Genomic DNA, 24,544 nt, shown 5'->3' on the forward strand with positions numbered 1-24,544 from the left:
TGAGTGCGCGATGACATTGGGAAGCTCACCTGACATCATCGCACTCTATTTCATGCTTGGGCATGTCGGACATGCACCCACACGCCAAGCAGAAAATCCTGCCCAAGAGCTCTGCAGAGGTTGGCGTTTAAGGGAAAAAACACCTTCTGGCCAATAGGAAAACTTGATGAAAAAGGATTGTCACAACCCACTGGGGATAGTGCGCTGTAATATTAAACCCCACTGTTCCCCGAAATGTGAAAAGTTTGACCAAACCACCAGATTGCCCCAATTCTACCTAACTGTTTAATTCAGGTTAACAGAAAACGAGCACTAGGTTTGTAAACTTCATAAGTAAATAACTGTTTATTGAACAAATCGTCTTTAACCAGTGGCAAAAGAAAGAAATATGAACTGCTAACTTCTGACACTATAACTTAAACTCTACCCCCTTCTTAAATCCCTGTCCACACATGCACACAAGACTCATTAGACACACAAAACATGGATTTTAATTGTGGGATAAAACAGTTCAATAGCACCAATCAAGAGTACAGGATTCGATGGGTTGATTTTTATCGATGTCTTCCAAATTCCTTTCAGCTCTATTTGACATCACGAGGTGGTCTTCCAGCATTTTCAGTATTTAGTTCACTGGCTGAGAACTTGTTTTTTAAAATCTCTAATACTGTTTTTCCCTTATTCCTTATTACAGGGGTTTCACCAAAAAGAGAGCAGGTTATAGAGCTATGGGAAAAAAAAAACAATTCCAGATGTTTTCTCCTTGCAGGACAGGAGCTTTTTGCTGCCCTGCCCTTCACACAAAACCTTGGTCACCTGCTCAGGAACCAATTAAAGTGCTATTGTCAGGCAGCTCCCTTGGTCCAGCACTGTCTTTCATGGCACACTCTGTTCCAGGACTGCAACGTTGTTTGTATCTCTCATCCTGTTCCAGTGGACATGTCTTTCAACCATTGTAATCCTAATTCACAGTCCAACAGAAAATAAAAGATGTGTTCTTTACAACAGTCCAACAGAAATAAAAAAGATTTTTTTTCTTTCAGGATAAAGTTTGAAGGATTGACGCTGTCAATCTGGTGTTCCTGTGTGTGAAGACAGATCGCTGGTCACTGTTGTTGTCTGGAAGTCCTTTCCAAAGGAGCTTTAGGTCAATGGTCAATGTCCTTGGCATCTCTCTCTTGTCTCAGCATCTCAGGTTTCCAAATATAGACAAATTATACTAAGATGAGGATTTCCAGCTGGACTAATAACTACACTGAGGCAGGGAGAGAGCAAGTTAGGTAATCTTCTCCTGTTCAGTTTATTCCCAAAGCTAAGTCGAAAACATGAGTTCAAAGCAGAAACTCATCAGGGCCTCGCAGCCTGAAAACAGCAGGTTTTTTTTTCTCTCCAGCAATTAAGGTTCAAATAAACAAATAATTCTTATGCCCTCAGATGCCTAGCTGGTCACTTAGCTGAAGTTGCGTGTCTTCTTGGAAAAAGCAATTTGCCGACAGCCCAAATTAAACTTATAACCTTTAAAAAAATGGTCAGTTCCAAGAAAGTGTCCAAATAACTCAATGTCCTTTCAATTTAAACAAAACATATAGTTCTGGGAGATATGTATTTATAAAAATCTCTATTTGCAGTCAAAGCAATACTAGTGCAATTAAAAGTAATGTGGTAACAACATTTGTTGAACATTGGGAGAGGCTATTGTAAGCGATAACAGCAGAGTGGGACTGTCACACGATTTACCACAAGGTATAATGCACAGGACAGTTTTGAGAAACAGTAACAACTCACTTAAACTGAACTAGACCAGCCAAATAAATACTGTGGCATATAAAAACAAGAATAAGTGAGGCTGGAAATTCTGCAGCGAGTAACTCACCTCCTGACTCTCCAAAGCCTGTCCACCATTTATAAGGCATGAGACATATAACAGAATACTCTCCACTTGACTGGGTCAAAGCAATTAAGCAGCAGCAGCACCCCCAAACCATTCAAGACAGAACAACCCATTTGTTTGGCACCTTATCCATCAATCCTCCTTCGACAGCACCTTTTGAACACACAACCACTACCACCTAAAAGGGCAAGGGCAGCAGATGTATGAGAGCACCGTGGCCTTTAAGTTCCTCTCTAAGTCACACACCTGCCTGACTTGGATCTAGAACAGAAGTTCCTTCACAAATGTTGGGTCAAAAACCTGGAACTCCCTCCCTAACAGCACCTACACCACATTACTGCAGCAGTTCAAGAGGGTGGTTAATCAACACCTTTTCAATATTAATTAGAGATGGGCCTTAATGCTAACCTTGGCAGCAATGCTCACATTCCAGGAACGAATAAAAATAAACTGACACAGCTCACATATAAGCCATCAATTCCAGTATTAATGAGTCTTGAGAAGGAATCAGAATTAATGGCCTAGCAGGGTTAAATTTACAATCTTTTTTACATACTTTTGCGAAGTGGACTTTAATTGCTTTTGAAAAGTTGGTGGTAAGCCATCGTTTCAAACTGCTCACATAAGTGTTCCCACAGTGTTGTTCAGGAGAGAGTTCCAGGAATTTGACAGCGTTAATAAAAGAACGGCAAATGAGAGTTTCAAGTCAGGATGGTGCAAGTTTGTCTTAGAATGTGACTCATTCTAATTCACAAAAATGGTGTTGCCATGCGCCTGCTGCATCTAACTCCTTCAGCACAGTTTTGTTATAAGCTGACATAACAAAGTTTGGATGAGAATCGGTTTGTCTGATGCCTCACTGTGGTTTCAGAGATTACAGTAAATCAGATGAACAGGAAGTTTTGTTAGTGACCTCAGCAGTGAGAAGCAGACGGAGAGGCACTTCCCTCTTCAATTGCTGCTCTCACACTGGACTGCACAGTGACCAGAATACACCTGGAGAAAAACATGTTTGGTGTTACTCTGACAAAGAAGCATCTGGCTTGTTCCTGAAGTCGATCTTGGGAAGGAAAGGGAAATTTTCCTTCTATCTCCTCGTACAAACGCTTTGGTTCTGATTCCAGCAGTGAGACTTTAATTGGCCATTTCAACTGACACGGGTAAGACCTTTTCCTAGTACAAACTTTTAGTAATCATTGCCTTCAATCTGTTTACTGGATTAGCTCAAATTTAGATGAATTTAATTTTAATAGCAAGTTTGGCACAAATTTAACTGTTTTGAAGCTTCTCTTTCATTTTCTCCAGGCATTGTATGAATACACAGTGCTGGACAATTTTAGTTGGGTTTCCTAGAATAAGAGCATAAGAAATGGATAAGCCTTATTGCCCATCAAGCCTGGTCTGCCATTCAGAAGGTCATGGATGATGATTGTAGCCTTAACTCCACTTTCCTGCCCACCCCCCAAAACCGTTAACTCCTTTGTCAATCAAAAATCTGTCTAACTCAGCCTTGGATGTATTCAGTAACCCAGCCTCCGATGCTCTCTGTGGAAGAGAATTCCAAAGGCTAAGGACCTTCTGAGAGAAGAAATTCCTCATTCCCTTCATAAAATGGGAGTTCCCTCATTTTTAAACTGAGTCCTCTACTTCTAGATTCCCCCACAGGAAAATGAGTGATAATTGTGTGATCCGACCTCATTGTACCTGTCAATATTTAGGGTAGCAAGGCAGAAAGTGAGTGAGCTGGTTTGGTTTAAAGGGGTAGTTCACCATCTTAGAAATATTGAACAGGAAATATAATTGATTGTATATGCAACAGTGCCTGTTTTGTGCTGATGCCCAATTCCTTGTGTTGAATTTCTAATCCATGGACATTTTGTCTCCTGAAATTCTCTCCTCAATGCATTGCTGGAGTGTTATCTAATGGGCATCGTCCTCCTAAGCCCATACCTCCTCTAAGGTACCATGTCTGCTCATCAATAACCACAGGCTGTCCAGGTACTGGCTAACTTAGGACCAATACACTAAGGCCAATCCTGTCCACCACTCATCAATGGCTGAGAATCCAGGCTGATTCATCTTTTCTTCCTTCTTCTGCCTCTATTGCAGTTCCGATTTGAGGTGTTTGCCTACACAGGTCAGAACAGAATCAGAAGGGACTTGGCAACTTAGTGTCTATTAGAAAGAGCAATGAATTACAATGCTAACTAAACGACTAGAAGGATCGCTATTGTATTTCAGCTTATTAACTGGCAACATAAAATAATGGGATAAGATAGTTAGAAGGGAATTATAAGTCCAGTGCAAATTAAATATAACAGTTATACTGTTGGATCTGGAGTGAAAACATAAAAGAGAGAGAATATAAGGGTACTTTGTAACTACATAGTGCACAGTTTATTTACTTCCACACCTTCCTCTGATTCAGACCTCTTGTAGTCCTTCCTCTGTCTTTGCTCCATCATTGGCAGCTGTTCCTTCAGTCACCTAGGCTTTATGCTCTGGAAATCTGGAATTTCCATATACAGCGTAGAACAGGGACTGAATGTAAGACATTCCTACTCTGTGTGACTCAGCTCTACCTGAGATGTTGCATTGGCAAACCAAGGCATCAAGTGAGAATTTATTTGTTTCAAGAATGTGAACCAGGCATCATTTCTGATCCAACAGTTGTAGCAACAATGGATATTTCAATGTGATTCATACTGTTGTGGTATTGCTTTGTAAATATGAAAGAAAAAACTTCTTTTGAGAAGGTGGTTCCTGTTTCAAGAAGGGCAGCCTTCAGATTCTGCAAAACTAGAGGCAGAAGCATCATCATTGCTTGAGCTTGGGATGGAGCAATATAGAGACAAATAAAGGACCTAGAACAATGGTTGAAGGCAGAGCCCAGGAAAGGGGTGCACAAGGTGCAACACACCAGGCCCCATGCCCTAGGGTGGCTGGGGCTCATTGACTGACCAACCTGTCAATTGGAATTCTCTACTCATCAGATTAACTGCTTTGGACACTGTCAGAACAGCTTGTTCCTCTTTTCTTGCTTACCTCGTGTACTTTCCTGTTTTTGTTGGGCACTGTGACAATGGGTGTTTTCTCCGCCCTTCAAACCTGGCTGAAGGCTGGAATGCAAGGTAAAATAAAGTGCCTAGTGCCTCTACATTAAGTTTACCTCCATAAGGCCTTTCCTGACCTCCTCCCTCAACGGTGTGACCCTCCTTTCCCAACCTCTTCCTTCAATGTGTACCCCTACCTGACCACCTCCCTCAATAGTGTGGCACTTCCCAACCTCCTCATCAATGGTGTGTCCCTCCCGACCACCTCGTTCAATGGTGTGGCCCTCCCTGATCTCCTCCTTCATGGTTTGGCCCAGGTTCCACTTTGCCTGCCAATTGGTTTGCAGAGTGCCATTCACAACCTCACAAAAGTGCTTCTCTCAGCTTCTGTGAGGTACTTCCGTAGTCAACGTTGTTATGTAGGAAATTCTGACACCCAATTTGCACTTGCAAGATTCACAATCAGAAAGGACCAGATGTTGGGGGTGAAATTGGATTTTTGGGTGCTGCAAGACCCTTTAAAGTACCGCAATGTAATCCGCGACACGTGCGCACACTTCTGACACAAAGTGTGCCAGATTCCATATTGGTGAGGGATTAACTGAGGTGATAAGGGGCCTGGAAACAGGAGAAGCACCAGGGCTGATGATTTCTCTCCCTGGCCCTGGTTGAGGGAGGCACATTCCTTCATTCTCCTGGCCCCTCCCCCACATTAGTTGGAAAACAGCGTTCATCTTTAATGCATCACAACACTGTGTTGAAGAGATGGTGAAACTCTCATTGACGGCTTTAGTGTTCACTCAGTGTTTGATTCGGAAACCATTTATTTTTGTCACATTTGCAAACCAAGGCATCTAGGGAGCATTATGGTTGACTCTTTGGTGATATGTCTTTTTTCCTGAAAGTGATTCCGAAATAACAACCTCCTTTAAAAATATGTTGCTGCCTCATCTGAAGACTTTGAAAATCCCAGGTGAACTGACGTTGTGTCTAGAAGTTTTGAAGATAATTTAAAATTTTCGAAGAGTAAGGGATCGTTGTGTGTTTGAGTTGGAATATTTTTGCTCCATGGAGTGGGGCTTGCGGGGAGGTTTCAAGCTTTCTTAAATTCCTGGAAGAGGCAGAAATCATTTGAGTCACTTCCATTTTTCTTTCGCTTCCAATCAGTTTGTGACGCAGTATAAACTGAAAATTGAAAACTTTTTCAAATTGTCTTTTAATCCTCCGGGGCTTCTTTCGGTAACTTCATTCCTTTGTTCCTGAAAGCATTGACTCTTGTTGAGTTATCGTTACACACTAGAGACCACCAATAGAAGAAACCCAGTAGGGAATTCAGAAGAATCTTCTTTACCCAGGAATGTGGAGCTATTTGCCACAGTGGGCAGTTAAGCGAATCACAGAATCACACAATTGTTACAGCGCAGAATGTAAGGGGTGGTAGTGTGTGTCAGTTTCATCTCTGACTTCTGAGCGGTTCGAATCGCTCCCACTCCCTGGGTTCTAGACCTTGGACTTATTTGAGGGTTGTGATAAAGTGCAGCAGACAACTGGTTTTGGTGCAAGAAAAGCTGAGTTTATTGAAGTCACAAATGAACTTATAACATTAGGATTACACTGAGGATATACAGACCTACAAAGTACACTTAGTTAAGAATGGGGAACACACGGCATAACGAGGGAAAAGTCACGCTACTAATCCCCTTACGCTTGTCCCACCCCCAAAACCTAACTAAATTGAACTAGGAGAGGTCAGGGATCATGCTCACCAACAAGGGTTCCTTGACATTTTGAAATCCAGCAAGGTAAGCCGGTTGCAGTTTTGGGGTACGCTCTTTGTGTCCTCTGGGGCCTGCCATCGCCACGTGGTCCTGGTCTGTGCAACCTGCGAAGGGTGGAGGGTGCGGTTGTGGGTGGTTGATCTTCGTGGAGGGCTGTGGTTGAGCCTGCCACCCCGTGCCCCTTGCTGTGATGTCACCTGCAAGCCTGAAAAACCTCCAGTCTTCTTGCTTAAACTCTGTTTCAACCGCTCCCAGTTGCTCACTGCCTGCTAGCAGGTTTCTCCCTCTCTCTCCTTCGTAACTGACTGCCCAGTTATACTGTCTTTCTAATTTCTTATCGGAATCCAAATCAAGGTTAGTTCTTTGTCTGACTTTGGTGGGCTTCCTTAGGTGATTGTTGTGTCTTTGTTTTTAATGAGCTCGCACGATGTTTATCATTGTCTTCCTAGCCTAGTAACTAGTTTTGAACTGAAAGCCATTGTATGTGTGGAGTATTGATGGGTTTGCATAATTGAATTGATTGTGCCTTTGATTATTTATGCAAGATTTTGATGGGCTTCAGTTTCGTGTGAGGTGAAGTCTTTCTCTGGGTTGGTTGTATTAAAGGGAAGAATGCGTATTCTGTCTCCTCTTGTTGTCTGGTTTCAAGCAAAACAATCCAGACTGCACTCAATAAGCCCAGGCATGTGCAGCCCCAGGCCTTCATGGGCCCAGCCTCCTGGTTGCAGGGTTTTACACTTAATTCAGCAGTTTAAGAGTCCAAAAGTCATATCCTTGTTGTTGATATGAAAAATGTGGGAATTTTGAGAACCCTTCAAGAAGGAGGCCGTTCAGCCCATTGTGTCTACACTGCCTCGCCAAATGAGCATTTAACTTAGTTTCATGCTCCTGCCATCTCCCCGTAACTCTGCAGATTATTTATTTTCAAATAATCACCTAGGTCCCCCTCTTGAATGCCTCGATTGAAACTGCCTTCACCCTACTCCCAGGCAGTGCATTCCAGGCCCTAACCACTTGCTGTGTGAAAATGTTTTTTTTCTCACATCACTTTTGGCTCTTTTGCCAATTATTTGCTGTCTTGTTCTTGATCCTTTCAAGCATGGAAACAGTTTCCCCCTATATACCCTGTCCAGGCCACTTATGATTTTGAATACCTCTATTCCCATTGAAGAGTCCTAACTTCTCCAATTTATCTTTATAACTGAAGTTTCTTATCCCTGGAACCATTCTCGTAAATCTCTTTTGCACTCTCGCCAATGTGTTCATTTCCTTCCTATAGTGCGGTGCCCAGAACTGTACACAATACTCCAGCTGAAGTCTGATTAGTGTCTTACACAAGTTCAACATAACCTCCTTGCTCCTGTACTCTATGCTCTTACAAATAAAGCCCAGGATTCTGTATGCTTTATTAACCACTCTCTCAACTTGTCCTGCCACCTTCAATGACACGCACATATACATCCAGGTCCCTCAGCTCCTGCACCCACTGTAGAGTAGTACCCTTTCATTTATATTGTCTCTCCATGTTCTTCCTACCAAAATGTATCACCTTACATTTCTCCACATTGAACTTCATCTGTCACTTCTCCACCCATTCCACAAACTTGTCTGTGTCCCTTTGAAGTTCTACGCCATCCTCCTCGTAGTTTACAATGTTTCCCAGTTTTGTATCATTTGCAAATTTTGAAATTGTTCCCTGTACATCAAGGTCTAGGTCACTAAGACATATCAAGAGAAGCAACTCCCTGGGGAACTCCACTACAAATCTTCTTCCAGTTTGAGGGACAACCATTAACGATTATTCTCTGTTTCCTGTCACTCGGCCAATTTTATGTCCATAGGCAGAATTTTCAGGGTGACGTGCGGGGGCCGGCCCTGAGCTCTTGCTGTGTGAAGAAGTTTTTTCTCACATCACTTTTGGCTCTTTTGCTAATTACTTGCTGTCACCGCACGCCATCGCGATATTTAGTTGGGCGGGGACCCGATGAACTGCGACATGCGCCCGCCGTTAATTAACAGGCTGGTTAAGGCCCTTAACTCGGCAATCAAAGCCGATTTTCAGGCGCCCGTGTGATCCTCAGCTCGGCGCACGGGCACAACGAGCAGGCGGGTAAGCAACTTTTTAATAAAACTCATCCACGGGTGGGATAAGAGGGCTCAGTGGGGGTGTCAATCTGGTCTGTGAAGTTTTTATTGCAGAAAGTTTTTTATACTTGCCTGTGTGATCTGTAGCAGTTCAGAGTGAATTCCAGCATCTTTCTGTGTACTTTTAGCCTTCAGTTCAGCAGTTTGCAGTCAGTAACCTTTATCGGGCTTGCAGCTTTCCTGGGGCCTCCCTTTAGCCTGGGTGTGGGTTCTGACATGTCCACTGGAGGCAGCTCCTCTGAGGACGAAGGGAGGGCTAGAAGGGGGGAGGAGGCCAGGAGTGAACAATCAGTCTCCAGGGGAGCCGCCTTTGGGAGGACAGGCACAGGCACAAGGGGCGCAGGGCCAAGAGGTAGTCCAAGGTGGAAGGGGCCGCAGAAGATGCCACTATCCTGCTGCCAGAGTATACAGGCGGCAAAGCAGCTACCTCAATATGACTAAGGTGCAATGCCGAAGGAGGCTCCAGCTGTCAAGGGAAACAGTTAACTATATCGGTCAGATGATTGGCCCTGAGATCTCTCCTAACTGTGTGGGTGAACACCCCATGCCAGCGGCTCTGAAGGCCACATTTGCTTTCCACTTCTATGCCTCTGGTTCCTTCCAGGGCTCGGTGGGTGATCTTCGTGGTGTCTGCCAATCAGCTGTCCACACTTGTATCAAGCAGGTTACAGCTCTGTTCAGATGTGCATTGACCTTCATCCACTTCCGTTGGGACCAGGCAAGTCAGACACAGTGAGCCAGAGGCTTCGCGGCCATTGCTGGCTTCCCCCGCGTCCAGGGTGTAATAGACTGCACACATGTGACCATCAAGGCGCCAGCAGGTGAGCCCGGTGCCTTCGTCAATAGGAAGGGCTTCCACTCCGTGAACGTGCAGATAGTGTGTGATCACAGAATGCTGATTCTACAAGTCTGTGCAAGGTACCCAGTCAACTCCCAAGGCTTCTACATCCTCAGACACTCCCAGGTGCTGGGGCTCTTCAGTGCTCCGGCTCGGCTGGATGGATGGCTGCTGGGTGACAAGGGCTATCCCCTCAGAAGGTGGCTCATGACACCTCTCTGCCATCCAAGAACAGAAGCTGAGCAGCGGCACAATAGGAGCCACGCCTCCAAATGGGCAATGGTGGAGTGAGCCATCGGTCTTCTCAAGATGCATTTCCGATGCCTGCACCACTCAGGGGGCGCACTCCACCACTGGGGGGATTGTGTCTCGGTGATAGTGGTTGCATGCTGCGCTCTGCACAATCTTGTGCTGGAAAGAGGGGACGCAGTGGATGACGAAGACGTTGATACAGTGGATGCAGTTGCACACGATGAGTCCAGCAGTGATTCGGAGGATGAGGAGGCACAGGGGAATGCTGAGGGACTGAATGCTGACCCGGGACTACACCAAGGAGGCAGGGACACCCGAGAGACTTTAATCCAAAGAACCTTCAGCTAGCTCCACACAAATGGATCAGGAGGACCAGGCTTGCCTGGTGCTTTCATACACAGCACTTAAACCCTAAATCTGCCAGGTCAACAGCTGCAACTAAAGACTTTGGACATAAACCTTAATGTCCACTCAAACACTCAATGACATGTCTGTAAAACACACAAATGCAGCACAAAGGAGCAACCCTCAGCCATGGTAACACATCTGGATTTAATTTTATCCATGATACTGTCCAACAAAATGAAACCAAAACATTTTTACAACAACAAGAAATAATAATTCCCTAATCTAGGGCCAAAACAAAATCACCAGTGAGAAACTCGTGGTGTGCCTAAGGTGCCTTATGCTTACGTTTACGGGTGCTACGTCTTGGTGCCGCCCCATTGCTCAGAGTAGCTTCTGACAGGCCTGCTGACTCTGCTGTCCTGCTGGCCTCAGTGACCTTGGCGGGCATCCTCTGGCCTGTGGAGCCTGTGCTGGCCCCTCCTGGGAGGGAGTGGCTGGTTTCACAGCTGGCATCTCCCCAGTCGTCGCAGCCTCAATGGACGCAACAGTCACTGGCAGAGGGGCGGAGGAGCTGCTGCCCTCATCCGTAGTGCCCTGAGAGGAGCCCCCAGTGACAACAGGCAGCTGCTGCACCGACGTGAGGTCGCTTTGGACCTCCCTGCTCACCATAGTTGGATGGGCATCGAGCAGGGAAATTTGGCGCCTAGACCATCTCCTACATTGGCAATGACCACCTGTGACCGCTGGCACTGTGAGGGTTTGCAGGTCCGAGCATATTCCCAGGAGAAGCTGGTTGTTCTCCTGGAAGCCCCTCTCCAGGAGAGTGGCCGCTCTCTCCATGGAGGAAGCATGACGCTCTGACATGAGGCTCATGGCATCACTCATGCTCCGCGTAGGCTCCTCCACCATGGACACCAAGCGAAGCATGGTCTCATGCAACACCCCCAGATGCTCCCGCATACCCAGCCACTTTTCCTGCAGCTGCTGTCACGGACGACTCCAGAGGCTCATCATCAGGCACCAACTCAGCATGTGCCTGGTCCCCTGCAGCCCTCCGGCTGCTGGCGCCATCGACACTCTCTGTCTCTTCCATCTCCTCCAGCGATTGTGAAGTGCCCTCTCCACTGTGCCCCAGGACACTAGCCGATGTTGCAATACCCACCGATATGCTAATATCTGTGCTGGTGCCTGCCTCGTTGAAATGGTGTGATGCAGGTGACAGTTCAGGGCCCTCAGGTGTGAGAGGGGGCATCTGTAATGGAGCCTGGTCAGCAGCCTCTGATGATGCTGAAAATAACAACAAGGACAGTGGATCGGTTAGCGTCCACACAGTGACACACTTCATCCCTTTCCCCCTGGCTCATTATGTACTCAACCTTCCAGAACCTAAGGAGATGAACATTGGTGGGGTGGCAAATAGTCAGGAGAAGGCCCAAACATTACAGGCAGGTACAGACGGCCTGGTCAGATGGCCTAAGGAATGCCAAATGGAATGTTATGTGGATAAGTGTGAGGTGATGCACTTGGGCAGAAGAAACAAGCTATGGGAAAACACGAGGAATGGTAGGACCGTGGAAAGTAAGAAGGATCAGAGGGACCTTGCTGGACATGTCGACAGGCCCATTAAGGTAGCGGGACAGGTACATAAGGTGTTTAAGAAGGTAACTTGCCTTTATTAGCTGAGGAATAGAATGTAGGAACAGGGAAGTCATGTTGCAAGTGCAGAAAATGCTGCCGTGGCCACAACTACACTTCTGCATTTAGTGGTGATCAGTGCTTCATGGGAGGGATGTGATTGGAGTGGAGAGGGTGCAGAGGTCGCTGACCAGGATGCATGCTGGGCTGGAGAGTTGGAGTTATGAGGACACATAGCATAGACTGAGGATATTTACCATGGAGCACAGGAGATTGAGGCGTGACATTATTGAGCTTCATAACATTATGAGGGGCATAGATAGGTGGACAGAAAGCAACTTTTTCCCTTTGGTGGAGGGATAACCAACCTGGTGGCATTTATTTAAGGTAAGGGGCATGAGGTTGACAGGTGAGGTGATGAGGAACCCTTGCACACAGTTATATGAGACGCACTGGCTGAAAGGGTGGTGGATGCAGAATCCCTCCTAACATGTAATAAGTATTTGGATATACAGTTGCGATGCCATGGCAGACAAGGCCATGGGGATAGTGGTGGGAAATGGGATAAGGCGACTTTGGAAGGTGCTGGACATGCGCATCTTTGAAGGGCCGAGGGACCTTTGTCTATGACCCATACCTCTGACTCTATCAGTCTGTGACTGAGCAATGTTGCTACATTAACGATTCCAACAATCATCAGTGCTTTGGATGGTGGGAAGACAGAGCGGATATGACTGTGGGCATCAAATACCTGGCCGCTCCACCCCAGTCTCACCAACACCAGTTGACCTGGGTGCATGGCACCTTTCAAGAATGGCTCAATATCACCACCTGGGCCTGGCTGACTCCAATGCGCAAACGCTCATAAGCATTGTGCGCATTTTTCTCCTGCAGAACAAACAAGACCATTCATTGGGGCTAAACGCACATGGACTCTGCAAACACACGCCGCACCCCAACCACAGTGGCCCATCTGAGGCCTCCAGCGTATTCTCTCCACGCTATTGCTGATCGATCACAAAAATATAGTATGACTGCTTCCAACCACCCCAACTGCCACCTTGGACACATTCTGCATCGGTCACTTTCAGAAACACATGGTCTTAGCTCCCATGGCAAGGAGGCTCAACTAGGTGCGGCGTCGAGGGTACCAGATGGCTCTTGGCTACGAGGCCTTGAGGCTCCCCTTCCATGATCTCATCACCATGAATAGGACATGTGTTGGAGTTCTGAGTATGCACCTAGCTGCTTTTCCTGCAGGTTGTCCCCAGATTAGTCATGTGCAACTAAGAGCAACACATGGTGCAGGGGAGAACTCATCTCCTCATGAACCACTCAGGCTGATGTAGGCATGGGCACTATCTGCTCACCCACCCAGCGTATGAGAAATGCCCAACATGATTCAATACAGTCACGTCAGTAAGACTTGTGGGGTGGGGTGGGGGGGGGTGCGGGGGGGTCTCAGGGGGTAAGGCTACCTGCTGGGTTAAATGCCCAACACCAACATGGTACTCACCCTTCCAGAGCACAACAAATCGTTGAAGCGCTTGCGGCACTGGATCCAGATGCGCCGCACCACATCGCGGGAGCTCACCACCTCCGCCACCTCCTCCCAGGCACGCTTCATCATGTGGGGGGGCCTCCTCCTCCCCATCCTGGGGGACCAACACCTCCCGCCGTGCTGCCACCTCCTCAAGGAGGGCAGCAAGGCAATCATCAGAAAATCGAGAGGCACATTGCCCCCCGCACCCCCCTCCTCCCCACTGGCCTACCCTGCAGCCTGCCCTGCTCCTGGCCCACAACCTGCAGCCTGCCCTCCTCCTCTGGCCTTCCCTCAACATCGGCCTGCTGTGCAGACCCCCTGTGGTGCCACCTGCAGCTGGCCATAGTGAACAGCCTAAAGGCGGCTGGCCAGGCCTTTTCTCAAACAGACTGCCGGGTCGCCATTGGACCCAGCGGTCTGTACACGCCCCCCGCAAGCGTCAGACTCCCGCTCTCCATGGGAGTCGGATATGTGCTGGGTGGGCCTTAATTGGCCCGCCCACGCAAAATGGCAGCGCAGCCCCGATTGCGGGGGGACGATCGGGTCCACAGCCGCCCGCGTCAGCACCTGCTCTGCCTGCGTCAGCACGCCAAATGGAAAATTTTGGCTCATGTTGCATATAATAGGGTAATAAATACGATAGATGCATTTAAGGGGAAGCTAGATAAGCATCTTGGGGGAGAAGGGAATAGAGAGTTACAATGGTAGATTTAGACGAGGAAAGATGGGACGAGGCTCAAGTGGAGCATAAGCACCGGCATTGACTGGTTGGGCCGAGTGGCCTGTTTCAGTGCCTTACATCCTGTGTAATGCTCCAGAAACTTAGTCAAGTCATATGTGAGCATAGACAGAGATTGTGAAGGAAATCACATCCAAGCATGATGCTATTTCCACACCTGCTCCTTCCAATGAATAAACAACACTCATGTACCCTGGTTGAAGCAATTCTAGTACTTGGGCCGGGGTTTAATGGTAATGCCCACCAGCTGCAGAAGCGGTGGGAACCTCACTTCCTGCATTTTTGGGAGGCCTGTTGCTATTTGAAGGCAATTCAGCACGTATTTGGACAGCATCGGGCCTCCTGTCGAATTAAGCCCCCAGCAGAGCAGAAATCCCACCCCCAAGAGCTGTGGGTTAATCCAGTACTGGCAGCGCCGCCGGGAAGTGGCCGATGCCAGTTTTGCACACAGGGACCTCACCAGAGATCGTCGATGGATCCCTGGAGGGACATAAGTGGGGTTGGATGGGAGAAAGCAGGGTGGGGGAGGTGGAGCAGGGTGTGCCGGCCAGCGAGGGGAGGGGGGAGGTGTTCGACAGCAAGGGCAGGGGGCAGCCTTCCCGCTCCTGATGCCAGGCCCCTTGATCGGGCACAGAGTGCCTGAATATGAAGGACCCATCTAGTAGGATGCAGGCAAACTGGAGATGGTTGGCTGGGCAGCCTTCCCAGGTGGTGAATCCCTTGCTTACCGCTAGTAGAATTCCAGTGATGTGGGATGAGGCCTTTAAGTTGTTACTTAAGGGCCTCAATTAGCCTCCAAGAAGGAAGGCCGCCACACCACCCCCCCCCAAACCCCCCACCACCTCCCCCCCACCCCCCCACCACCCACCACCCTTCCTGCCCTGAGTTTGATCAGGTGACAGTGGTAAGGCAAGGGGGCCTGCAACCTACACCTACACCCTCCTACCCAATCAAGTCCGCCTCAGAACTCGCCTCCAGGGAGGTCATTAAATCCCGGCCTTGGGGTGGAATTTTACAGCTCCATCGCGGTGGGAGCGGAGCCTTAAGATCCGGCAAGCCGTTCAAAGGTCCATTGACTTCAGCTGGACTGTAAAATCCTGCTGGCATAAAATTCCACCCTAGCAGTGGGTGAGAGGACAGGGGGGTGGAGGGCAGGAGGGGGTAGGGGTGATTGTGCTTAACCTACACGAATGGAACATTTGGATGGAGAGTGGGGAATATTCCCTTCTGAACTCACAGCTTTTTGGCACAAAGTTCAGCGTGGGTATAAAGGAAGTAAAATCACATCTGGTACTTGGAACCTGAGAGATTAGTCACAATAATGAAAATAATGCAGAATCGAGTTTTGATTGCACCCGCTTGCAGTTCTGTTTTTATCTTTTGGATTATGGTTCCTTTGCATCATCTGCTGCTCAGCATTCAGGCTTGGGCTCATAGCTCACGCTACACAAGTGCCAGGCAATGACCATGTCCAACAAGAGAGAATCTTATTCATCTCCTTATTGCATTCAAAGGCATTATCATCGCTGAATCCCCCACCATCAACATCCTGTGGAATACCACCGACCAGAAACTGAACTGGGCCAGCCATATAAATGCTGTGCATACAGAGCAGGTCAGAGGCTGGGAACTCTGAGTTGAGTAACTCACCTCCTGACTCCCCAAAGCCTGTCTACCATCAATAAGGCACAAATCAGGAGTGTGATGGCATATTTCCACTTGCCTGGATGAGCGCAGCTCCAACAACGCTCAAGAAGCTTGACAGCATCCAAAGCAAAGGAGCCTGCATGCCATCCACCACCTTAAACGTTCACTCCCTCCACCACTCACGCACAGTGACAGCAGTGTGTACTATCAGCAACTCACCAAGGCTCCTTTGGCAGCACCTTCTAAACTCATGGCCTCTATCACCTAAAGGGCAAGAGCAGCAGATGCACAGGAAGACCGCCAACTGCAAGTTCCCCTCCAAGCCACACACTACTCTGGTTTGGAACTATATCATCGTTCCTTCACTATCATGGGATCAAAATCCTGGCACTCCCTTCCTGAAAGCACTGTGGGTGTACCTGCAGTTCAAGAAGGCAGCTCAACAACACCTTCTCAAGGGCAATTAGGGATGGGCAATAAATGCTGGCCTTGCCAGCAATGCTCCACTTCCAATGGAAGGCTAAAAAATGTATTGAAGTGCGCCTTTTACAACACTCAGTCCCAAGCAAGTTTTGGCCTCAAATGAAGCTGTTCCTTATTAGGCCAAAGGCATTTCCATTGAGGGTGTCACCCTCCTTGAATGGTTGACCTTAAGCTCTGAATGTTTTCCCTTGACGATCAAGAGCACAATTTATTGCATGATGCACCACCAATACTCATTTCCAAAATGTTGGCCCATTCTCTGCACTTCCAGTAAATCCTGTTTTTTTTTCCAGCATTCATGGTTTTAGTTTCTGCTTTTATTTATCCTTGATTCATGCTTTGAAGCCATTTGGCACACAAGGAGGATGCAGGGTGAATTTTATTTTTTAGACTTAATTTCCCTCCCTATTAAGTGCTTCTCATCTATTTTGGCCTTTACTTTAACTAGAGATGTTCATGTGTATGGACCCATTGGTCAGATCATTGATTTAGATTTGTCATTTGGTCCCCATTCAGTTACTGGTGTTTGGAATTATGCAAATCTAAGATGTAAGGGAAGAGGAATATTTCAACATCTTGCTTTATCTCCATTTTCTCCCTCCATCCCCCAAGTCTTCTAAATATCCAGGGCCTTGGAGTAAGGCTCCAAAGGTCTTGCCTGCCTTTGGGTACCCCAGCCAAAAATGATCTGGACAAATGCATGTCAGCAAGCTGTTTATGTTAAACGGCATCTATGGTGGGCCCACCTTGATTTTGCTTGGTTTCCACCCACATGTAGACCAGAACTATTAGCTCGTTGGGCGGGTGTGCGCCTGACCCCCAACGAGTGTAAGATGATGCGTGATGACGTAGGGCGATGTCATCGCGCACTCGCACGATATTTCAGTCGGTGGGCGCGCACATGAGTCAGCAGCGCGCCCGCCGACAATTAAAAGGCCTATTAAGGCCATTAGCAATGTAATTAAATGACATTTTTCACTGCCTGTCCAACCTTACAGTTGGTGAGCAGGCGAAAAGGCCAAGCGGCCTTTGCAATTCTTGCAAAACCTCATTCACGGGCGGGATGAGTTTTCGATCTGTCATTTAAAAAAATAAAACATTTTCATGCTTATTTCTAATATGTCTCTGATTTTTAAATATTTAAAAAAATTTACCTTCATCTCCCTGAGACAACTCAGGAAGCTTTTCCTGTGCACGCCCGTGAGCTTGGGCGCGCGCCCTCCTCCACCCCATACAGTCAGCGCTGAGCGCTGTCGCGCGCGTTTCACACTGGGAGAGCCTTAAATCAGCCTGCCGGCGTGAAATCATCGGCCTGCCCCAATCGCGGGTGGTGGTCGGTCTTCTGACCTCTCCCAACTGCCCCCGCTGAGCCTGCCTGACGAGGGCATAATTCTGCTCATTGCCTCCAGCATTGGATAGTGTCCTCTGAGTTCACTGCCCTCCCATCCTCCCTTAATGCCTGCCTTCATATAAACTCCCCCATCCATATTCATGACCACCCGCTTGGCCTTGCCTTCTCATGTGGCCTCTCAATCACAGACAAGGCCATCTCTGATCATTTCCTTGTGTCACTAAACACCCACATCCTATGGCCTTCTCTACCAATCTCATTTTCTTTCTGTCCGTCCCTGCCCTGGAAAAAAATCCCCTTTCCACTCACTTACAACTGCACTTTCAAAACCCCATCTGCCTGACCTTTGACTCTCCATTGACCACAACTTTTCTGTGGCTTTTTTTGTGGCCAACTGCATCCTCAACTCCTTCTTTGAGGCCCCAAGCTCAAACAAAACCATCGCCTCTCTCTCACCCTGGTCATTTCCACGGTATGACCTTTATCTATGCTTCCTTAAATCCAAGGGTGCTGACTTGAACTAATATGGTGGGCAACTTGTTTAACTATTCGTTGCCAGATCTGGCGGGATCACTGTTATATTCTACTGTGGGGTCGCTTTGCTCACAAATCAGTTGCACGCTTATCTGTCCGCGGATGAGTCGATAACAATACACTGCAGGTGCAGAGACTAACATGAAATGAAGCACATGCTATTTATTTACACCGACAACAGAGCACTAACATGGTGTGTGCTTCTCCAGCCAGATGCTACTTTAGACTAACGTTAACATGGTAGCCCACGCTACACATCTCTCAGGTCTTACAGTCACGTGATCAATCTGTTCACAGTCTCTTAAAGGTGTATTACACCTCAGATTACCACATCCTTCCCCCTTTACTTGAAAGCACATTAACTATTTACATAAATAAACTATTTACAAATTCAGTCCCTCCAGAGGCTTTTTCAAATGTGTTGACCGTCATAGTTCTACGACTTCAGATGGTTTATCTGAGGCCTCCTTCTCAGGAGTTATCTGTCCGCTAGGCTCCCAGTAGGAACCTGCAAGTTTGCATCTTCGACTCTCTCAGGCTCAATGGGTCCTACAGGTATTTCCAATGCAAGAGAAATTCCTTCTTCCTGTAGTGCAGACTCCAAAGGGAATGCTTTCACCCTCTTACAGGCCCAGTCGCATGCACTCCTGCTGCCCCTCCCCTCCAGGTTCAAGAGTATGAAGGGCATCTGTAAGGCAGGTGGTTGGGCAAGGCTAACTTTAAGATGGAATGAACAATGCCTTGTTAACAATTTTGCTTTTCTCTTCCTACATGACTTCTTTTGATGAGGTTTCTTCTTGGCAGTACTGACTTTAACCCTGGCTTTCTCTTCAACTTCCCTATTGGCCAGACTAGGCTCAGGTATGAGCTCAACCTGAGTGAACTCAGTGGTTGAGTCTTCCAGCATTTGCTCATCTGTCAGCTCCTTTGAAAACTCAGGGGTCTCTATTTTTAAGGCTTCTTGGCTTCCACGTAGCTGGTTCTTCAGCTCTTCCATTTCTTTTTTATATTTGATGGTTGTTTCCTGGGGAATTAAATATTTTTGTACTTTCTTGCCTAATTGATTCTTCATCTCGGCCCGAGATATGCGAATTTTTTCTATTCTTCCTCATACCTTTTAGTGGTACAAATTGAGATCTGAGTGAATCTTGCAATATGTGAAAGTCCTTCAGCAGGTTTTCTTTTTGTTTTTGGAGGTTACTGACTTCAACTCAAACTCTGTCCTAAAGCATCAGCTCTATGAGTTCCTTTTGTTGAGTCTTTACGTGCTCCCTTTTCCATACAGCAACACTTACTGCTTCTGATTGAGACCTCAGTGATCTCTCAAGATTGATCTCTCTCAACCAGTTTCTTCCGAGGAGACTCGGCCCTCTGCTTGCTATCACAATGATGGGTAGGTTTGCTGACTGGCTTCCATATTGTACTGGAACCTTGCATACACCCCTTACTCATATGTCATCACCAGTCTATGCCTTTAGTCTGGCATCTGAGTTTTCCAGCTTTAACGAGTGGCCTCCTCCATTCAGATACTTAAATGTATGTTCCCCCATGACTGTCATGGATGCACCTGTATCCACCTCCATTTGAATGGGTTTTCTCTTGACTTCTACTGTCATGTAGATTGGCTCTGTTTGACCCATTTTTAAGTTGTGTAGCGAGTAAATATCTGATTCTGTTTCTTCGGGTTCCTCCATTATATAAATTTCATGACCTTTGCCTTTCTGTTTGAAATTTTACCTCAATCTCTCATTACAATATCACATAATGTGCCCATTGCGATGGCAGTAGGAACACTCGGTTCTTTTAAATTGTCGTTCGTTTGTAGCTGTCTGGTTCCAATTCTGCTATTATGAATGTGGTTTTTATCCGTTAAGCCATTGCTTTTTGCTGGTCTGTTAATGGTGGCTGCTCTCCACCTTTCCTTGGAGCCCTTAGCTTCTGCGTTATTTCTAACCTCCGGAATTGAAGGACGGCTCCATTTTGTGCTCCCTTGATTTATTCTGAACCCCTGACTGCGCTCTCTCCATTGCCAGCGCCAACTCCAGCGTCTTGCTGAAGTCTAAATTTGTTTCTGACAACAATCTTTTCTGAATGGCAAGTTCGCTAATCCACATACTAATCTGTCTCTTAAGATGTCATTAATCGACGTCCTGAACTCACAGCGCTCTGCCAATTGTCTTAAGGCTGCTACATAGTGAGTGACTGTCCCCGCAGGGGTGCGACACCTCGAATTGAATTTAAAACACTGGGTTGTTACCGAGGGTTTCGGCTGAAAGTGGCTTTTCACAAGATTCACCAACTCATCAAAGCTCTTGGAATCTGGGGTGTTGGGTGCTGTTAGACTAAGAATTAGGCTGAACGTCTGACTGCCGCATGTTGATTAGAGGATTGCTCACCTCTTCTCCTCCTCCAATATGTCATTGGCCAAAAATGAAAACACGAGGTGCTCAATATAATGTGACCAGTCATCGGTAGTCTGATCAAATGGCTCTTGCGGCCAAATTGTGGCATACTGGAGGGGGATAACTTCGACAACTACGGTGAGAGTTTACAATTGTAATGTACTTACAATCGGCCTGCAAGGCACAGCTGATTCACCTCAGTTGGGTTTTCGTGGCTTCCTTGGTGTCGCTGGCTGGTTGCGTTTTGCCTCATCACCAGTTGTTACATTCTACTGTGGGGCTGCTTTGCTCGTGAACTGGTTGCTTGCTTATCTGTCAGTGGGTGAGTCGATAATAGTATACAGCAGGCACAGAGACCAATATGAAATGAAGCACATGCTATTTATTTACACAAACAACAGAGCAATAACACAATGTGTGCTTCTCCATCCAGATCCTGCTCCAGACTAACATTAACATTGTAGGCCGCGCTACACAGCTATTGGGTCTTACAGTCATGTGATCACTCTGCCCACATTCTCTTAAAGGTGTATTATACCTCACATTACCACAGTCAGATAAAGCGTTAATGGATTCTGCTCTCATCTGCAAATTTTCTCTGCCTTAAATTCTTAAAACCCTCTCCCCTGTCTCTTCCACTTTCACCTCCAACAACAATTGTAAGGAGCTTATAAGATTCCTTGTCACTACAATTGAGATCATCCATTCCACTGCCTCTGCCTATTCCCTCCCTTTCCCTAGCTCATGGGCCAAACTCCCCCGAAGCTCCCTTCCCCCTACCCCCTCCCGCTGCTCTAGCCCTGAACTCACATCTTTCTCCAGATCTTCTCGCCCTCACGTCTTCTCTAAGCTCACTTTCTAGTGGGACCCACTTCCTGCTCCCTGTACCCTATTCTTACTAAACTTCTGACCACCCAAATTCTCTTCTCGGCCCCCATGTCAGCCGATATTGTTTATGGCTCTTGCTTGTCAGGTGCTGTCACCACCCCACTCCTTCAAACCTGCCAGCATCAACACCCTCCTCAAAACAAACGACTTTTGACCCCTCTCTCCTTGGGAAACTGCTGTCCCATTTCCAACCTCCCTTTCCTCTCCTTAAGTCCTTGAATCGTGTGTCACCTCCCAAATCTGATCTGGTCTTTCCTGGAACTCCATAGTTGAATCCCTCCAATCAAGCTTCAGCCCTCCACAGTACTGAAAAATCTCTTATCGGAGTCACAAATGGCATTCTATGTGACTGAAAAAAGATAAGCTTTCCCTCCTTGTCCTTATTGACCTGTCTACAGCCTTTGATTTGGTTGACGTCACTATTCTACTCCAACTCCTTTCCAGCTAGGTGGGACTGCTCTCACCTGGCTTCATTCTCACCTATCTAATCAGATTCAGGGTATCTCCTGCAATGGCTTCCCTTCGTGCTCCTGCACCATTGCCTCTAGTGTTCCCCTTGGACCCCTCCTAGTTCTCATCTACCTACTGCCCCTTGTCAATATTATCTGAAAACACAAGTTCACTTTCCATATGTGTGCACATTGATGACACCCAGCTTGAACTCTTCACCACCTCTCTCGATCTCCCTAAACTGTCACACTGCTTACCTGATAGAGATGTGGAGAAATTCCTTCCAGCTAAATACAGAGAAACAAGGCCATTGTCGTTGGTCCCCACAACAAACTCCATTTGTAGCCACCAACTCCATCTGCTCCCTGGCAATGGCCTGACTCTGAATCAGACTTTTTGTAACCTTGAAGCTATATTGACCCCGAGGTGAGATTCTGACCACATGTCCATATCATCCATAAGACCAGCTATTTCTACATTTGGAACATTGGACATCTCTGCCCTGCCTCAGCTCATCTACTATTGAAACCCTCATCCATGCCTTTGTTACTTCTAGATTTGACTATTCCAATGTACTTCCAATGGTCTCCCATCTTCCACCATCCATAAATTTAAGTTCATCCAAAACTTTGCTTTTAAAAATATTCATTCTTGGGAGGTGGGCATCACTGGCTGGGCCAGCATTTATTGTTCATCCCTAATTGTCCTTGAGTACATGGTGATGAGCGGCCTTCTTGAACTTCTACAGTCTACGTCTTGTAGGAACACCCACAGTGCAGGTAGGAAGAGAGTTCCAGGATTTTGATTCAGTGACAGTGAAGGAACAGCGATATATTTCCAAGCCAGGATGGTGAGTGACTTGGGTGTGGTGTTCCCATTTATCTGCTGCCCTTGTCTTTCTGGGTGGTAGAGGTCGTGGGTTTGGAAGGTGCTGTTGAAGGAGCCTTGTTGAGTTGCTGCAGTGTATCTTGTAGATGGTACACGCTGTTGCCACTGAGCATTGGTGATGAAGGCGGTGGATGGGCTGCTTTTTCCTGGACGGTGTCAAGCCTCTTGAGTGTTGTTGGAGCTGCACTCATCCAGGCAAGCATGGAGTGTTCCATCACATTCCTGACTTGTGCCTTGTAGATGGTGGACAGGCTTTGGAGAGTCGAGGGTGAGTTATTTGCTGCAGAATTCCCAGCCTCTGACCTGCTGTTGAAGCTACAGATTTATGTGCCTAGTCCAGTTCAGTTTCTGGTCAATACAATCCCCAGGATGTTGATAGTGGGGGATTCAGTGATGGTAATGCCATTGAATGTCAAGGGGCAATATGGTTACATTCTCTCTTGCTTACAAATTGCTCATGGTGTCACCCCTCCCGATTACTGTAACCTCCTCCATCCTCCCAATTACTGTAGCCTCCTCCAGCCCTACAACCATCTGAGAATTTTAAAAGTGAGATGTTAATTAACCAGGAGGCAATATGATCACTTGATGCGAGTTAGGACACAGATAGCAACATTGGCACCACACAAATACCAGGCAATGACCATCTGCAACAAGAGAGAATGCAACCAAATTCCTGTCTTTTTTACACGCCAGGTTAATCATGCACCATTGGAAGCTGTGCCTTCAGCTGCGGACAACCACTGGAATCGATTCCCTGCATCTCCCTGCCTGATTACTTCTCTCCATCTCTTTCCTCCATTAAAACATTCCTTAAAGCCTATCTTTTTAACCAAGATTTTGGTCATCTGCCCTAATATCTTTGCACGTGACTTAATGTCAAATTTTGTTTGATAATGTTTGTGTGCAGTAGTGCCTTGTGGTGCTTTACTTCATCAAAGGTGCTATCTTATTTGCCAGTTGTTGTTGATACCTATAGAGCGGATGTCACACTGACCTTCACCTCTGTCTTCCTTCCCCCAAATAACAATCGCTGATGCCAACTGTAGCTTTGAATTAGAACTCTTAGCTCAACATGGGCTTTAGAACCTATATCTAACTCTATCTAACTCAAATCCTCATTAACTCATCTAACTAACACATTAGGGGAACAAGTCTGTAGCTTCTCATTAGAATGTGATTAATATTCTCACTTCTACAGATAATTGTAACTTACTTGAGGCTTTGTTGTTCATGATCCATGCAGTTACACTTGTTTGTACCGTGTACAATAAATGTATGGCATAATGTCCAACATATGGTGTTGTGTCTCATGCTTTGGAGTTAGATGGTAGACATGTGTTTTGTGTTCATCCCCACTATTTCCTACATTCCTCCGCAAATATATTTTTTTGCATAGTCTGAAAATTTTAGGAGTGGATGGCATCACCTCTTAGGTCACAACGGTTCATCAGTCAGAGAGTAAGCCTAAACCTTACAGTAACCCACCCTGATTTCCTCACAGAAAGAACCTCCTCCTGAGGTGATAACAATATTTCAGTGGATCTCACTCTCGCCTCCGGGCCAGAAAGTTCATGCCCCACTCCAGAGACCTCCAGGGAAAGTGGTGGCATTGTGGCATTATCACTGACTAGTATTCCAGAGACCCAGGGTAATACTCTGGGGACTGAGATTTGAAT

At 46.8% G+C, this 24,544-nt stretch overlaps 1 protein-coding gene across 3 annotated transcripts in view; it reads left to right on the forward strand.

Moving 5' to 3' along the window:
• Positions 1-2,714: 2,714 nt before the first annotated feature.
• The window catches only part of LOC121284250 (interleukin-13 receptor subunit alpha-2-like), a 58,752-nt gene continuing 36,922 nt past the window's right edge, over positions 2,715-24,544 (forward strand). For 2 of the 3 annotated variants that reach the window (XM_041199574.1, XM_041199576.1), the window contains exon 1: positions 2,716-3,051. The gene's annotated coding sequence lies outside the window, so the exon portion shown is untranslated. Of the gene's footprint in view, positions 3,052-24,544 lie in introns of all 3 variants that reach the window. The other variant, XM_041199575.1, reaches the window with a different exon arrangement.

This window comes from Carcharodon carcharias, chromosome 11, assembly GCF_017639515.1.
Source record: "Carcharodon carcharias isolate sCarCar2 chromosome 11, sCarCar2.pri, whole genome shotgun sequence".
In the NCBI taxonomy this organism is placed as follows: Eukaryota; Metazoa; Chordata; class Chondrichthyes; order Lamniformes; family Lamnidae; genus Carcharodon; species Carcharodon carcharias.